General features: G+C 50.0%; 1 protein-coding gene across 1 annotated transcript in view; it reads right to left on the bottom strand.

The window, feature by feature from the left end:
• The window catches only part of LOC116510737 (cilia- and flagella-associated protein 47-like), a 67,686-nt gene that overhangs the window by 26,090 nt on the left and 23,537 nt on the right, over nucleotides 1-18,059 (bottom strand). The window lies entirely within an intron of this gene.

Genomic DNA, 18,059 nt, shown 5'->3' with positions numbered 1-18,059 from the left:
TTTTAGCACACGTGAGTTTTAACTGTATGGTTTGAATTTATTTATTTTTTATCCTGATTTTTTTTATGAGTTAACTGACTGGTTGAAGGCCGATTTATTCTAATCCCTTGTTGGATTTTAACATGAATTCTTTAATGTTTTTTCATTGTTTCACTCTGCTGTTCTGAATTACTTTTGGCTTCTCTGTATGGAAGTTGATGAAGATTTTGTGGATAGTGAAAGTGACCTGTTTAGATTTTCATTTACATCAGATTTTCACTATACAGATTTTGTATATTCTTAACTTAAGCTCTGGTCTTAATTTTTTAATGCTTTGAAAATTTTCTTTTTTTAATCGACCCAACATGTTTTTTTTATATATATATATACACATACATACATACATACATACACATACATACATACATACATACACACACACACACACACACACACACATAATAACCTTATCATCTAAAATATTTGTTTATATATTTTTCTTGTTAAATAAGGATGAGAAAATGTATAACTATTTACAGACCCATTATATAAGGGGAGGAGAATTTATCAGGTTTTTTTTAATTTTTCTTTTCAGCATCAAGCCAGGGTGGATTTTTTTTTTTTTTTTTTTGGTATGTTTGATGTTTGGGTCATTTTTTTTATGTACACATTTTTTTTCTTTTGCTATTGTTGTGACTGTTGGATGCATGTTTTTTGTTTTGTTTTTCTGTTTTGTATTTTATTCCTATTGATCAAACGTAGCAACAATAGCATTTAGACTTATATACCACTTTACAGTGCTTTACAGCCCTAAGTGGTTTACAGAGTCAGCATATTGCCCCCAACAATTTGGGTCCTCATTTTACCCACCTCAGAATGATGGAAGACTGAGTCAACCTTGAGCCTGGTGAGATTTGAACTGCCAAATTGCAGGCAGCTGGCAGGCAGCAGACGTAGCCTGCACTACTGCACTTTTAACCACTGCACTACTGCGGTTCATATATACGTATGAAAGAAAGAAAAAAATCTCTTTTTTTCCATCCTTCTTTATTGTGAGCAATATTATACCAAGTTCTCTGTGATTACTTCGTTATAGTATATCTAACTCCTCTGTCTTTGAAAGGAACTGTTTATGTCTAGTTGTGAATTCTTTACAGAACTGTAGTAAAAATGCAAACAATGTACAACTTAAAGATAAAACCCTCTGGGGAAAATTTGTTCTTTAACCTATAAATTCAAATTGAAAACTTTGATAAAAACTTTAATAAAATAACAATAGTTTTAAATCTACCTAAAGAGGATATCTAGACACAAGCAACTGCAGCAAAGTCAAGCTCTCAACTTGATAGATAGGAAGGAAAAGAAACTTGCAGGTTTGTGGCAGAAGGCTGAAGGAGATATTTGCTTCTACAGATTTGGAGTTAAGAAAATCGATGAATGATGAACTGAATTTTCTTAAGAAGATTGATAGTGATTGGGGAATGGACTTACTATATCTAACTGGAAAACAATTTCAACTGGACTTTTTAGAGAAAATGGATTGACAACAGAGGTTTGTGATTTAGGGGGGAAAGACACAATTGTTGGGAAAGTTCTCAACCAAAATCTTAAGGAAAAGTTTTATTATTAAGAATCAAACAAAGATATTTTATCTCAAATGGATCAGAGATATGACTGCAGTGATTTATGGTAGATAAGCTGTAGAATTTCTACGTTAAATATAATAATAGGCCGTTAACAGATGACTGAAGTTTTAATTTTGCTGTTAACTAATTTTCCTTTTACCTTTTTAGTGCACATTTTTCTTTCTTATCTAATATTTTATCTATCCTTGTTTGTTTTTATAATATTTCTTTCCCCCTCTCCCCTTCTCTCTCTCTGTCAGCCCTTCTTCATTCAAAAATCAGGAAAGAAAACCACAGGACTCCATTGGTAGAAATCAAGTGTACTTTTACTAATTATAAATGAATAGAAGCGAAGCGAAGCTAAGTCTAGTTATTTAGGCGCGAAAGCGAATAATATATTGTATAATTCATTCCCCTCCCCTTGGCATCCCGTGCATAGTCCAATCATAATTCTCCCAAATGTCAGGTGTGAGATAACTTCGAAAGGCATCACCAGGATGGAATGCTGGTCCATTGGCCTTGGTGGGAAACACTCCTCCTCCACATGTGCAGTAAGGTGGACAGTTCAAAATCTAGAATCTTCCTCCAACACAACAATGAGTCCCCTCCCAAATACCATGCTCCCCCTCCCCATTTAAATGGCAGCCGAAGCAGTAGCAAAGCGGAGGCTGACATCCGGCCCTCCTCCAGAAAAAGGCAGTTAGACCTGGAAAACGACAAAGCACAAACAAACAGATGAACAACAAGAAACGTAAAAGGAAAAAAAGGGGAGGGAGAGTGAAAATGTCAGGAAATTGGCCAAACTAGGGCTTGTCAGGATAAGCAGAATAGAACTGGCGGAGAAATTTAGGGGCCCGGACATGGGACTTGTCCACCCATTCAGTATGAGAAGGGGGGAAATGCTTCCAAGCCACCAGGTACTGAATACGATTCCGCTGTCTATGGGAGTCCAAAATTTCGCAAACCTCGAAATGTTGTTCACCATCAATCAACAGCGGGGCGGGTGATGGAGGAACAGGCGGACGTAAAGACGAAAAGCGAACAGATTTTATGAGGTTAACATGAAAAACAGGATAGACTCGGTTGAGGTGTTTAGGCAGTTGCAGCCGAATGGAAACAGGATTGATGACCTTGACAATAGGAAATGGGCCAACATACTTAGGCCCCAACTTCTTGGACTTCTGGGGAGTCTGAAAAAACTTGGTGGACAGATAAACCTGATCACCCACTTTGTAATCAGACGGCTTAGTCCATTTCTTATCAGCCTGTTTCTTATGTGCGCGATGTGCAGCGTCCAAAGTTTGGAGTGCCAAAGGCGAAACATGCCAAAGGCGATCACTCCACTCAGAGAGAGACGAGACTTGCGGCTGCTCACGAGGAACCTCAGAAATAGGTACAAAATCCTGGCCAGACACCACCTGGAAAGGGGTGAAACCAGTGCTGCTATGCACAGAATTATTGTAAGCCACCTCCGCATGTGGCAACAAGTCCACCCAATCATCTTGCTGGTAGTTGATGAAACAACGTAAATACTGCTCCAGAACAGAATTAGTCCTCTCACAAGCCCCATTAATCTGACGGTGGTGGGTGGAGCTTAAGCCCTGGGCGGAGCCAATCCGCTTAAGAAACTCCCTCCAGAACACGGAGGTGAATTGCACACCCCTATCCGAAATGATGCGGTCAGGCACCCCATGTAAGCGGTAAATGTGGGAGATGAACATCTTAGCGACAGTCTTAGCAGATGGAATCCTGGAACAAGGGATGAAGTAGACTTGCTTGGAGAACAAGTTGGTAACCACCCAGATAACGGTATGCCCCTGGCTCTCAGGGAGATCGACAATGAAGTCCATAGAGATCTCCTTCCACGGGGCGACAGGGCGAGCTACAGTCTGGAGTAAACACTGCGGCTTCCCCTGCGGGCGTTTAGCAGCAGCACAAACAGGACAACTGGCCACATAAAGTTCAATGTCCTTTTTCAAAGAAGGCCACCAAAACTGCCTTTTCACGAGATGCAGCGTCTTCACGAAACCAAAATGCCCCGGCATCCGGGAATCATGAGCCCATTGAAGAACTAGTAGACAAAGAGATGCAGGAACGTAAAGTTTCGCTCCAATCCATGGCAAGTCATCCCTCATGGTACATTCACTTATATGCTGCTGGAACCATTCATCATGAGCGAGGGCGTTCTTGAGATTGGAAAGGAAATCCTGGGACATCTCCACTTTAGAATGTGCGGGTTTGGAATGGCGACCGGGCTTTTTCGCTCCACATTAACCTGGCGAAAAAGCACCGGGGAGCCTCCAAACGGACCGCAAAAACTGTTGGAAACAGCTCCTGGGAGAGCCCAAGAGCTGCGGAACCTATAGGACCTGCTGAAATCCGGAGGCTCGCACTTTCGTTATAGCGGCAGCCCGGGTTATCCAACTGTGCGAGGACGGCGGCGACGGCGGCGCGCGGCGGTGAGAGCGGCGCGCGGGCGTTCGGAGCCTCCCCTACCACTTTACCATCTGTGGTTTTCTGGAAGCCCCTGGTGCTGCTGGTGAGCCCCTGGCCAATTATTTGCTGGCCCCTGGTCCTATTAGTCGTCCCAGAGCAGCGGAACAGCAGCTGCTGAAGTTGGAAGGAAAGCGTGGAGGAAAGCATGGAGGAAATGGCGGCGCCAAACAGCTGACTCACAGCATTACATTATTACATCCTCCTTTCCGGACTTCGCTGGAGCTGAGTGATTGTGACTGTGACTGTGAGTCTTGGTGACCAGTGAGCTGAGAGGGGCTAATTTTCTAACTTAGTTTACTTTAAAGAAGGGGGCTGTCGGAGGCTGCATTGAATTTACAGATTGAATAGCTGTGCTTGCTGCTGTCCTAGATGCCCCCCCCCCCTCGGACCTATCTCTGCTCACTTACTATCTGTTACCTACTTTATTATTTACCATCTGCTGCTTACTATTTATCATCATTGTAGCCCCCTCCGGACCTTGCTCCCTGCTTACTTAACCATTAGGAGGAGTAGGACTGTGGCCAACTGGCAGGGAGCGATAGAGGATGGCGGCTGCAGGGACAAGATCTGAGCCTCGAAAATATCAGCATTTTTCCTTCCATTTGCAAGAGCGGTGCAAGTCAGCCTCGAACTCTGGTCTCCTACATTGGGGCCTTTATACATCTTTGGGAAAGAGACTTTTGAACATACAGCCCGCTAACCTCCACCAGTGGGGTAGGACTACATGGCTACCGTTTACGAACTTTGGAGCTTTACATTCAATCTTATTCGTATACAGCCACCTTATATACTACGTACTTTTGATTTGGTGGCTAAGGACATTTCCCCAGGACATAAGAAGGGAGAGGAGCAGACCATCGCTTCCTCCACTGTTTCCATATTATTATATATTATAGCTGCGCAATTTTAAATAGTATGTTGAGTGTATGGGAGTTGGCTGGACTTGAATGAATGGCCCACTTTTAGTAATTGTTACCCTTGTATTTTATATGTTTTAAATTTTTACGTGGGAATTGTTAGTGTGGATAAATGAGAATGTTTGACTCGGAGGACCTGCTGGGGAAGGCGGGGGGTACCGGGGTGGTTGGGGGGACCATGGACATGGGAGTGGGTCGGAGCATAGCGGTCGTGACAGGGAGAGGCAGATACGGCGGGGACCTTAGGGCTGGCCATTACCGGGGAAGGAGGGTTCGCTACATTACAGAGATCCCTCCTTCCGGCCCTAGGAGTCCCACTCCAAGACCAGATGGCGCGAGTAGTCAGGACCCTGGTCTCAGGCTGTTGTCGCTAAATGCCAGGTCTGTTGTTCACAAAGCTCCCCTCGTCCGGGACTTAATTGTTGACGAGAGGGCAGACCTGGCATGTATTACTGAAACCTGGCTGGGCACAGAAGGAGGAGTCCCCCTTGTAGAGATGTGCCCAGAGGGATTTCAGGTGCTTCATCAGCCGAGAGCCCAGGGAAGGGGTGGCGGTGTGGCTATTGTAATCCGGGAGTCTCTGTTACCTCGTAGGGTCCCTGCTCCGGAGCTTGTCGGGTGTGAGTCTCTGCTGATAAAGTTGGACCTCAAGGGTCAAGTGGGTTTGCTGCTAACGTACCTGCCTCCCAACTGCGTTGCAGCATCCCTCCCCTCGCTCCTCGAGTCAGTAGCCGAGCTGGCGGTTGAGTTCCCCAGGCTTATAGTTCTGGGGGATTTCAACTTGCCATCGCTCGGTGAACGCTCTGATGGGGCGCAGGAGTTCATGGCTTCCATGACAGCCATGGGCTTGACCCAAGTAATTCGGGGCCCAACCCATGCAGCGGGTCACATGCTCGACCTCGTATTTCTCTCGGAGCAGTGGATGTGTGATCTTGGTCTGAAGGGTAATGAGATCATACCCCTGTCGTGGTCAGACCATTGCCTACTGAGGCTTGACTTCCGGAGGCCAAACCCCCACCGTAGGGAGGAGGAACCGACCAGGTGGTTCCGCCCCAGGCGACTTATGGACCCTTTGAGGTTCCAGACGGAGCTTGGGGTTATTCCTGATACTCTCGCCCACAGTTCGGCGGAGACTCTGGCTGCCGCCTGGTACTCGGCGGCGTCGGAGTCTCTCGACCGGATTGCGCCACTACGGCCCCTCCGGGTCAGTGGATCCCGGAGAGCTCCCTGGTTCACCGAGGAACTCCGGGAGAAGAAACGCCGGAGGAGATGCCTAGAGCACCAGTGGAGGTCCGATAGGTCCGAGGCGAACCGAGCACTCTTGACTACCTGCACCAAGGACTATGTCCGAGCATTAAGAACCGCAAAAAGATCATATATTTCTGCCTTGGTTGCGTCCGCCGAGTCGCGCCCAGCCGCCCTGTTTAGGATAACCCGCTCCCTCCTCAATAGGAGGGATGCGGGAGACCCCTTGCAGGGTAGGGCTGAGGATTATGCTCAATTCTTGGCGGACAAAGTAGCTCGGTTTCGATCGGACTTGGACTCCACCGCAGTAGGTCCAGCTGAGTCACAGGAGGATCATTTGTCACATCAGCTCTGGGTTGAGTTCCAGGAAGTTGCCTCTGGGGATGTGGACAAGGCCATTCGAGCTGTAAGTGCCTCCACTTGTATTTTGGACCCGTGTCCCTCCTGGCTGGTGGCTAACAGCAGGGAGGTGACACATGGCTGGATCCAGGCGGTTGTCACCGCCTCCCTTCGGGAGGGGCACTTCCCCGCCGTACTTAAAACGGCGGTGGTGAGACCCCTCCTGAAGAAACCATCGTTAGATCCAGCCATCTTAAACAACTTTCGTCCTGTCTCCAACCTTCCCTTTATCGGGAAGGTTGTCGAGAAGGTGGTGGCCTTTCAGCTTCAACGGGCCTTGGAGGAAGCTAGCTATCTTGACCCCTTCCAGTCCGGCTTCAGACCTGGTTACAGCACAGAAACCGCTTTGGTCGCATTGACCGATGATCTCTGGAGGGCCAGAGATGGAGGCTATGCGTCCATCCTGGTTCTCCTTGACCTCTCAGCGGCTTTCGATACCATCGACCATGGTATCCTTCTGCGACGACTGCGGGAGGTGGGAGTGGGAGGCACTGTTCTGCGGTGGTTCTCCTCCTACCTCTCGGACAGGTCGCAGTCGGTGTTGTTCGGGGGGCAGAGATCGTCCCTGAGGCCCCTAACATGTGGGGTACCTCAGGGTTCGGTCCTATCCCCCCTACTATTTAACATATACATGAAACCGCTGGGCGAGATCATTCGGAGGCACGGGATAAAATACCATCAATATGCGGACGATACGCAATTGTATCTGTCCGCCCCGTGCCAACTCAATGAAGCGGTGGACGTGATGAACCAGGGTTTGGAGGCCGTTAAGAACTGGATGAGTGCTAACAAACTGGTACTCAACCCGGATAAGACCGAGTGGCTGTTGTGCTTCCCCCCAAATAATTTGGCTAATACACCAACTCTTAGGCTGGGGGGTCAAATTTTATACCCCTCAGATAGGGTCCGCAACTTAGGAGTCCTCCTGGATCCACAGCTGACTTTTGATCACCAGCTGTCGGCTGTGACCAGGGGGGCATTTGCCCAGGTTCGCCTGGTCCGCCAGTTGCGGCCCTACCTAGACCGGGGGGCTCTCACAACAGTCACTCGAGCCCTTGTGATCTCTAGACTGGAATACTGCAATGGGCTCTACATGGGGTTGCCCTTGAGGTGCATCCGGCGACTACAGCTAGTCCAAAATGCAGCCGCGCGAGTGATAGTGGGCGCACCGCGGTTCGCCCACGTTACACCTGTCCTCCGCGAGCTGCACTGGCTACCTGTTGGTCTCCGGGTGCGCTTCAGGATACTGATGACCATCTTTAAAGCACTCCATGGTAGTGGATCTGGGTACTTGAGAGACCGCCTTCTGCCGATTACCTCCCTAAATCGACCAATTAGATCGCACAGACTGGGCCTCCTCCGAATCCCATCTGCCAGTCAATGTCGACTGGCGACCACACGGAGGAGAGCCTTTTCTGTTGCTGCCCCGACCCTGTGGAACGAGCTCCCCATGGAGATCCGTACCCTCACCACTATCCAGACCTTCCGCGCAGCCCTCAAGATCTGGCTCTCCCAGCAGGCCTGGGGATAGGTTTCTAATTACCCGCCCGAGTGTTTGATTGCTGAATGAAAGTTGTGTTTTATTATTTTTTCTTTGTGCACATATTGTTTTGTTTTTGACCTTGCACCCCCCTCCCCTGTGGTTGTAAGCCGCCCTGAGTCCCCTCAGGGAAAAGGGCGGCATATAAATCCCAATAAACCTAAAACCTAAACCTAGAATGTGCCTGATGTCTAGTAACCACTGGAGCAGCGAGGCTTGACGTGGGAGTGACCTGCTGGGCCACGCTGAGCTTAGAACAGTTGTACTGAGGAAGCCTGGATAAAGCATCAGCCATGAAGTTCTTCCCACCCGGAATGTATTTCAGGGTGAAATTAAAACGATTGAAATGCTGAGCCCAGTGCATCTGCTTAAGAGAAAGTTTCCTGGGAGTCCTCAAAGCTTCCAAATTCTTATGGTCAGTCCACACCTCGAACGGGTGCTTAGCGCCTTCCAGAAAATGGCGCCATGTGACCAAAGCCCAATGAACAGCAAATGCCTCTTTCTCCCAGATAGCCCAACGTCTCTCTGTGTCAGTTAGTTTGCGAGAGGTGTATGCGCAGGGTTGCAAGTTACCTTGATCATTGGCCTGAAGCAACACAGCCCCCACCGCCACGTCGCTGGCATCAGCTTGAACCACAAATGGCGCTTCCATGTCCAGGTGCTTGAGGACCGGTTCCTCGGCAAAAAGTCATTTTAACTTCTCAAAGGCAGCTTGACATTCCATGGTCCAATCCAATGACTTGCTGGGCCTGGGTTTCGGCCCACCTTTAGACTTCAACAGGTTAGTAATGGGAAGAGCTATCTTAGCAAAAGAAGGGATGAACTGGCAATAGAAATTGGCAAATCCCAAACATTTCTGCAACTGCCTGCGTGTACGAGGGGCCTCCCACTCAGTGACTGCTTTGACCTTAGCGGGGTCCATCTCCACACCCGCGTGGGAGATACGATAGCCCAGGTAGTCAACCTTCTCTTGATGGAATTCACATTTGGACACCTTGGCGTAAAGCTCCGCGGCTCGAAGCTTCTTCAGCACAGTACAAACCAGCTTTACGTGTTCCTCACGTGTTTGCGTGTAAATAAGGATATTGTCTAAATATACGATAACTCCTTTGTAAAGATGGTCATGTAACACCTCATTAATCAATTGCATGGAGACCGCAGGCGCCCCTTGCAGGCCAAATGGCATCACACGGAACTGGAAACAGGCAAGGGGGCAGTTGAAAGCTGTTTTCCACTCGTCCCCCTCTTTAATACGGACTCTCTAGTATGCCTCCCTCAAGTCCAGTTTAGTAAAAATACGGCCCTTGCCAAGTTGGGCCAGCATGTCCTTCATCAGTGGTAATGGGTACAAGTTCTGGGCAGAGATAGCGTTCAAATTTTTAAAATTAAGACATAATCTGAGAGAGCCATCTTTCTTTTCTCTGAATAGCACAGGATCTGCTACCTTGGGTCTAGTTAGTTCAATGAAAGCCCTTTCCAAGTTCTTGTCAATGAATCTTCTCATTTCCTCCATCTCCGTTGGAGACATAGAATATATCTGGGGCTTGGGAAGTGTCACTCCAGGCAAAATATCAATGGTGCAATCAGTGGGTCTGTGGGGGGGAAGCTTATCAGATGATTTCTCACTAAATACTCCTCTCAGATCCCAATATTCTTTCGGAATTTTCTCTTCCCCTTCACTTCTGGTGCAGAGGGGGGCTTTTTGATCTGGTGGGGGGGGGGCGACTTCTCCACTTCTCCCTCTTTCATGCCTTGAAGTCTGGCCAAATCTAACTCAACATTTGCTGCGTGTTCATACCAAGCAGTCACCCGGTGGGGAAGGTGTCTGTTAACGCACTGCTGGTAAATTTTTTCATTCAATCCCCCAGCGAACTGATCCAACAAAGCGTCTTCTGACCATCCCCTCATATAGGCTGACAACTGTTGAAACTCCTGAATATAATCTGCCACCGGTCTATTTCCCTGCTTCAGGGCCATAAATTTCACCCTCCCGCGTTTCTCAATCAGCAGGTCATCAAACCTCCTCTTCATTGCAGCCATAAAGTCATTAAAATTCCTCAGGAGAGGGGAATTGCATTGGTGTAGGCCCACCATCCATTCAGCCGCTTTTTTCTCCAATGACAGTAAAACCATCCTCACTTTCATATCATCAGTTTCCAAATCCGGACCATAAATCTCCATATAGTTCCAGACCTGTATGATAAACAACTGTTAAGGGAGGGACTTTTGCCATTTGGCGTCGCCTGCCCCCACCCCCACTCTTTGAGCGGCCCTAGCTGGAGGGGGAGGCTGGTTCTGGGTTTCCTTGCTCCCAACCGCCCTCGGCTTCTTCACCCTCCCTTAACCTGTGCATGGAGTACCTTTGCTCAAACTCTTCAGCTTGCTCCCTTTCCACTGCTCTTCCACGGCTTTTGCGTTCGGACCAAGCTTCCTCGAGGAGCCTCATGGCGTGGGACAATTTGTAATCCTCTTCCCCAGCGTCGCCCCATTCCGCTGATTTTTTTTCCGGTCTCATTCTCATGACTCCCGCATCCAACTCCGCCAACTCTTTTTGTCCCACACCCAAAGTCCATCAGGGACGAACAGTAGGCTCTTCCACCCTAAGACCAGCCAGCCTTTCAGTTAAAGATGGTTCTGCCGCCGCCCCTTCCTCTTGATCATTCACATGCAAAGACATTCTTTTCCTTCTTGTGAGGACACCCCCCTCGGTAGGTTGTAGCGGTAGGTTGTAGCGGGTGGGGTGGAGGTGAGACTTAGCTTAATTGTCAGCCCTTCTTCATTCAAAAATCAGGAAAGAAAACCACAGGACTCCATTGGTAGAAATCAAGTGTACTTTTACTAATTATAAATGAATAGAAGCGAAGCTAAGCTAAGTCTAGTTATTTAGGCACGAAAGCGAATAATATATTGTATAATTCATTCCCCTCCCCTTGGCATCCTGTGCACAGTCCAATCATAATTCTCCCAAATGTCAGGTGTGAGATAACTTCGAAAGGCATGACCAGGATGGAATGCTGGTCCATTGGCCTTGGCGGGAAACACTCCTCCTCCACATGCGCAGTAAGGTGGACAGTTCAAAATCTAGAATCTTCCTCCACCACAAGTTGTAGTAGTTGTAGTTTATTCAATTTGTATGCCGCCCTATTCCCGAGAGACTCAGGGCGGCTAACAACCAAGGAGGGAAGGGGATACAAATAAGAAAAAAAAAGACAAACAAATTAAAATATAACAACAGTCACAACTTCCACTGGGGCCAGGCTTTCATCAGCCCCAGGCCTGCTGGAACAACCAAGTCTTCGTGGCTTTGCGGAAAGCCGGAAGTGAGGTGAGGGTCCGGATCTCAACGGGGAGATCGTTCCAGAGGGCCGGAGCAGCCACAGAGAAGGCCCTCCCCCGGGGAGTTGCCAGTTGACACTGGCTGGCAGATGGAATTCGGAGGAGGCCTAATCTGTGGGATCTGATAGGTCTTAGGGAGGTAATCGGCAGGAGGCGGTTTCTCAAGTACCCAGGTCCGATACCATGAAGGGCTTTAAAAGTAACGACTAGCACCTTGAAGCGTGTCCAGAGCCCAATGGACAGCCAGTGCAGCTCGCGGAGGACAGGTGTAACGTGGGTGTACCGAGGTGCACCCACAATCGCTCACGCAGCTGCATTCTGGACAAGCTGATGTCTCCGGATACTCTTCAAGGGCAGCCCCATGTAGAGCGCGTTACAGTAGTCCAGTCTTGAGGTCACAAGGGCGTGAGTGACTATTCGAAGGGCCTCCCGGTCCAAGTAGGGTCGCAATTGGTGCACCAGGCGAACCTGGGCAAATGCCCCCACTGGTCACAGCCGACTGATGATGTTCTAAAGTCAGCTGTGAGTCCAGGAGGACTCCCAAATTGCGAATCCTTTCTGAGGGGCGTATAATTTCACCCCCCAGGCTGAGAGATGGTGTAAATGGCCAATCTTTGGGAGGGAGCATCAATAGCCACTCGGTCTTGTTGGGATTGCTTGTTCATTCCCATCCAGACCCTGACAGCCTCCAGGCACTGACACATCACTTCAACCACTTCACTGAGTTGGCACGGGGTGGACAGATACAGCTTTGTATCGTCCACATATTGGTGGTATTTTATCCAGTGCCGACGTATGATCTCACCCAGCGGCTTCATGTAGATATTAAATAGGAGTGGGGACAGGACCGAACCCTGTGGCACCCCATAGTTGAGGGGCCTAGGGGTCGATCTCTGCCCTCCGACCAACACCGACTGCGACCTGTCCGAGAGGTAGGAGGAGAACCACCGAAGAACGGTGCCTCCCACTCCCACCTCCCGCAACCGCCGCAGAAGGATACCATGGTCGATGGTATCAAAGGCCGCTGAAAGGTCAAGGAGCACTAGGATAGAGGCATGGCCCCTATCCCTAGCTCTCCAGAGATCATCGATCAGCACGACCAAAGCAGTTTCTGTGCTGTAGCCAGGCCTGAATCCAGACTGAAAGGAATCCAGATAATCGGTTTCATCCAAGGACCGCTGGAGTTGAAAGGCCACCACTTTCTCAACAACCTTCCCTACAAAGGGGAGGTTGGACACTGGATGGTAGTTACTCAAGATGGCTGGATTCAAGGACGGCTTCTTCAGGAGGGGTCTCACCACCGCAGCCTTTAGAAGGAGTGGGAAGGATCCCTCCCGGAGAGAGGTGTTAACAATCGTCTGGATCCAGCCATGTGTCACCTCCCTGCTGTTCACAACCAGCCAGGAGGGGCACGGATTCAGAAGTGGAGGCACTCACTGCTCCCATGGCCTTGTCCACTTCCTCAGGCGTGACAAGTTGAAACTCAATCCATAAATTCCGCTCAAGACCTTCCCCCGGTACCTCGGCTGGTACCGTGCAATTGGAGTCCAGGTCTGTCCGAATCCGAGCGACTTTATCCACTAGAAACTGAACGAACTCCTCAGCTCTACCTTGTAAAGGGTCATCCGCATCCCTCCCTTTCAAGAGGGAGCGGGTTATTCTAAACAAGGCGGCTGGGCCCGATTCAGCGGACGCAATAAGACAGGCAAAATGCGCACATTTCACTGCTCATATTGCCACAAGATAGGCTCTGACATAGCCTCTCATCAGTGCTCGGTCTGACTCAGAGTTACTGGCCCTCCAGTGGCGCTCTAGACGTCTCTTTTGGCACTTCATCTCCCGGAGTTCCTCAGTAAACCAAGGGGCCCTCCTGGATCCGCTACCTCGGAGAGGCCGTAAAGGCGCAATCCGGTTTAGAGCCCCCGCCGCCGCTATATTCCAAGCAGCAACCAAGGCCTCCACCGGACTGTGGACGAGAGCGTCAGGTATTACACCAAGCGCCGTCTGAAATCCCATAGGGTCCATCAGGCGCCTGGGGTGGAACCACCTAATCGGTTCCTCCTCCCTACAGTGGGGGATTGGTTTCCGAAAGACAAGCCTCAGTAGGAAGTGATCAGACCATGACAAGGGCAAGATCTCAATACCCCTCAAATCTAGATCACATCTCCACTGCTCCGAGAGGAATACGAGGTCAAGTGTGTGACCCGCTGAGTGAGTCGGCCCCCAAATTACTTGGGTCAAGTCCATGGTTGTCATGGAAGCCATGAACTCCTGTGCCCCATCAGAGTGATCACCGAGCGAAGGCAGGTTGAAATCCCCCAGTATCATAAGCCTGGGGAACTCAACTGCCAGCTCGGCTACAGACTCGAGGAGCGAGGGGAGGGCTGTTGCAACGCTGTTGGGAGGAAGGTACGTTAACAACAAGCCCACTTGACCCCCAAGGTCCAACTTCACCAGCAAGGACTCACACCCGACAAGCTCCGGAGCAGGGATCCTACGAGGAACTAAAGACCCTCGGATGATGATAGCCACTCCCCCACCCCTTTCCTGGGTTCACGGCTGATGAAGCACCTGAAAACCCTCTGGGCACATTTCCGTGAGGGGGACTCCTCCCTCCGGGCCCAGCCAGGTTTCAGTAATACATGCCAGGTCTGCCCCCTCGTCTAATATTAGGTCCCGGATGAGGGGAGCCTTGTGAACCACAGACCTGGCATTTAGCAACAGCAGCCTGAGACCAGAGCCCTGACAACTCTCACCATCTGGCCTTGGAGTGGAACTAATAGGGCCGGAAGGAGGGATCGCTGTGACGTAGCGGATCCTCCTTCCCCGGTAATGGCTAGCCCTGAAGTTCCCGCCATACCTGCCCCTCCCTGTCATGACCGTAATGCTCCGGCCCACTCCCATGTCTGTAGTCCCCATTCCCCCCCAGCTGCTGCATTCTTCGGCAGGCCATTTAACACAAGCATTCTAAGGCTGGGATTGGGCCTGGGCCCCCTAACACTTCTGCAGTAGCACTCAGTGTAGGAGGCACCAGGTTGTAGACCCAGCCCTCTCAAACATACACATCCATACACCCAAGCAATCCCCACGTAACAGTTAAAAACACAAAATACAACAATAATAGGTTAATAAAAGTGGGCTCATTCATTCAGTCACACCCATACCACATGCACTCCCCATACCATTTAAAAGTTGCGCAATAGTGCAAAATTAAGTTCGTGCAAAATCATCCTAGTGTAGCAGAGGAGGCTAATGTTCCAGTTTTCTCCAACAGGGAGAGCAAGGTCCAAGAGTCTGGAACAGTTGGAGGATTAATGTCACTTGGAGGGAGGTAAAAAGCAAGCTCCCTGCCCACGTCCTCTTCATCCCCTGCCCTCTCTTTCTGCCAGGATAGAAACACAGAATAGTAAGCAGGAGCACAAGCTGGAATCTCAGGGAGGCTGGAAATAGAGTCAAAAGTCCCGGCTCACTCCACAATGGTGGTCCGGAGGACGAAGGCAGGGCAGGGATGGCCAGGAGGCAAAAAAGCTGTAGATGGCAACAGTTATAGCAACGAAAGCCGAGGAGCCAGTCATGGTCGTCAGACGGCTGAGATTATAATGGTCAGAGCACATCCCCCCTGGCAGTCAGAATAAAACCAAAGGACTGCATCCACGATGCAAAGGGGGAGGGGGGAGGAGAGGGGGGAAACCCCTCTCAACAGCTGAGCCGCAGCGTTCTCAGGCGGTGTCAGCGAGCCAGCGAACCATCGGTCTAGCAACCCCAACCCCAACCCTAACCCTAACCTACCCTAACCCTGACCCTGACCCTAACCCTGATCCTGGTACTGACCCTAACCCTAATCCAAATCCTAACCCTAGTCCTAACCTAACCCTAAGATAGCCCTAACCCTAGCCGTAGTCCTAACCCCGCAACAGCACAGCAACGGTTTAAGTAGTCAGGCAACGGCCCCCCAAGACGGACCTCCAACAGCTGAGACCGTAGCGATTAGCGGCAGTCACAGTAGGATCGGAGCTCCCCCAGGCCAGGGCTCCTCCAGGACAGCTGGGCCACAATATCCTCCAGCAGCTGGGCCGAGGCGTTCTCAGGCCGCGGCGTTCTCGAGCGGCCTCAGTGATTGAAGCAGTCCGATGGTAGCTCCGGTGAGGTCGGGGCTCCTCCAGGACAGCTGGGCCGCGGCATTCATGAGCCACGGCGCTCTCAAGGGGCCTCGGTGTTCCCAAGCGGCTGGGCTATGGGGCTCTCAGCGGCCACGGCGTTCTCACACGGCCTCAGTGGTCGGGGCAACCAAATGGCTCCTCCAGGACAGCTGGGCATTCGCAAGCCTCGGCATTCTCAAGCGTTCTCAAGCGGCCTAGGCGTTCTCAGGCGGCCTCAGTGATCGCAGCAGTCAGATGCTAACTCCGGAGAGGTCTCCCGGCCAGCTGGGCCACGGCATCTTCAAGCGGTGTCGGCGTCGGCATCTTTCGTGCCCGGCAGCTCTGGAGGGCAATGTCTCTCCAATTCGCTGTCGACACCAGCGCCTTATAGATTGTTCGTCCTCAACCTCCATGGGGACAACAATGAGTCCCCTCCCAAATACCATGCCCCCCCTCCCCGTTTCAATGGCAGCCGAAGCAGTAGCAACGCGGAGGCTGACACTCTCCCTCTTGAATTTGTATTTTACCTTAATTTTCTGAATAAAATAAAAACTTATTCAAAGAAAAAAACAAGATGCAAATGCAATAAGTACACATTCCAGCACTCGCATACATGATGGCCACCTGGTTTTCTAGTTTCTGGCACATATGTGGTGCAAAGACCAGCTGTCCAGTGCACATGTGCCAGCTCCACCTTGCCTTTCGGGGGTCCTTTTGTCCCCTGGTCCTCATCAGGATGGTGGGAGATCCCCACCGATGACCCGGTTCCGCAGCCCTGGACAGAGAGAGAAAGGTGGGTGGGGAAAGCTGGAGCCCCTTCCAGGCCTTGGAGGTAAGGGGCATCGGCATTCCTGTGGCTCGGCTTGGGGGGCCAGCAGGTGGGAGAGTCAGTGCAGCCCCTCCACTCTTATTCCTTGGCAGCAGCTTTCAACTTCCTGGCTGGCCTGCCACGCCTCTTACCACTTGATGGCATCTCCATGCTGCACTCTCCTCTGGCCCTCCTGGGGTAGCTTGTGGCGGCAGGAGCAGCTGGGGTGGCTGGCTGCCCAGCCAGTAAACGCTGCCCTGCGTGCCCGAACCAGCCAGGCACTCGGGACCACGGATGTGCATTGGATGTGCATCAGTGCCATGTGAAGACCAGCTGGCCAGCACGCCGGAACCAAGAAGAGCAACAGGCAACGGTTTGCGTGCCTGGAGAGATGGCTCTGTGTATCACTTCTGGCACGTGTGCCATAAGTTCGCCATCATGGGCCTTATAAATTTGATCAGTAACTTAGCTTTATGTTTCAGTGAGATCTTTCAATTTAAATTTTAAATCTGCAAGTAGATTTTTTTTGTTAATCCTGTTGTCAGGTCTGCAGCGGTTCCTTTAAGGAACTTTGGCCTGCCACACTCTCATTAAGGGGGGAATAGCAAGGTGTAGAATGTGTTGTTTTCAAAATAAAAAATTCCTTTCTAGAAGCTCAAGGTCATCTTTTGTCTCCGCACCTTGGCACCTGATCAGAAGCAGTTGGGCGTAGGTGCTAGTGTGGAAGAAGAAGATTGGACCATGTGATGAACTGTGGATGTGGGGACAAGATCATGAACTTTTAACTGGATGGGATTCTGATGTAACTTCCAGAATTGGGATTCCATAGCATGATGCCAACATGCTTGTCTTATTAAATTGGAACTTTAAGGATAGTTTTGCCTTTGACTCTGATTTAATTCTGCATGATATTTGGAATGCTGACATTATCCCAATTCTCCCTTAAGATAAGTTATCAGCATCCCAAGCTGGAAAGCTGTTAGGGGGTACTGAATCCCAGTTCTGACCCAACCCTGGGCAGTACGAAAATTCAGTGAAGATGGAGGAAGAAAAAAATGCAGCTGAGAAAGCCAAAAATAACGGATCACTTATATTGGCCGAAACTCAATATGTTCCTTCTAAAGAAATAGTTGAGGCTGCAGAGATTAAGGAAAGGGAATACCAATTGGGAGCCCGGCGAAAGGAGTTTCGCGATGATGCCTCAAGATTTATGACTTCTAAGGAATGCCTGCTAGAAAAGAGGGGGTTGCCAGGGAAACTCCAACAGATGACTGGTCGATGACCAGAAGATCTGATGAATGGAGAACTCAGCCCCCCCTACCACAATCCTTCTCTAATGTGCCTTCCAGACCATTTCCTACGGCTAAACGTGAGTGAAATAAAAACCCTCCCCTCTTCAGGGACCCCTCAGTGGAACCTGGCACCGCCCACATTCTCCTTTCCTAGCAGAGAAATTTCTACACAGTGGAGTGGAGATGTTGGCTCCTTCCATACAGTAACTAATGAGTCAACCCACACCCTTGCTGCTGGGGTAATGCCAAGAGCAGTCACATCAGCACACCCTCCCTCCTACTG

Source organism: Thamnophis elegans, chromosome 6 (assembly GCF_009769535.1).
Source record: "Thamnophis elegans isolate rThaEle1 chromosome 6, rThaEle1.pri, whole genome shotgun sequence".
Taxonomy (NCBI): Eukaryota; Metazoa; Chordata; class Lepidosauria; order Squamata; family Colubridae; genus Thamnophis; species Thamnophis elegans.
This window is presented reverse-complemented; position numbering and strand designations above follow the sequence as displayed.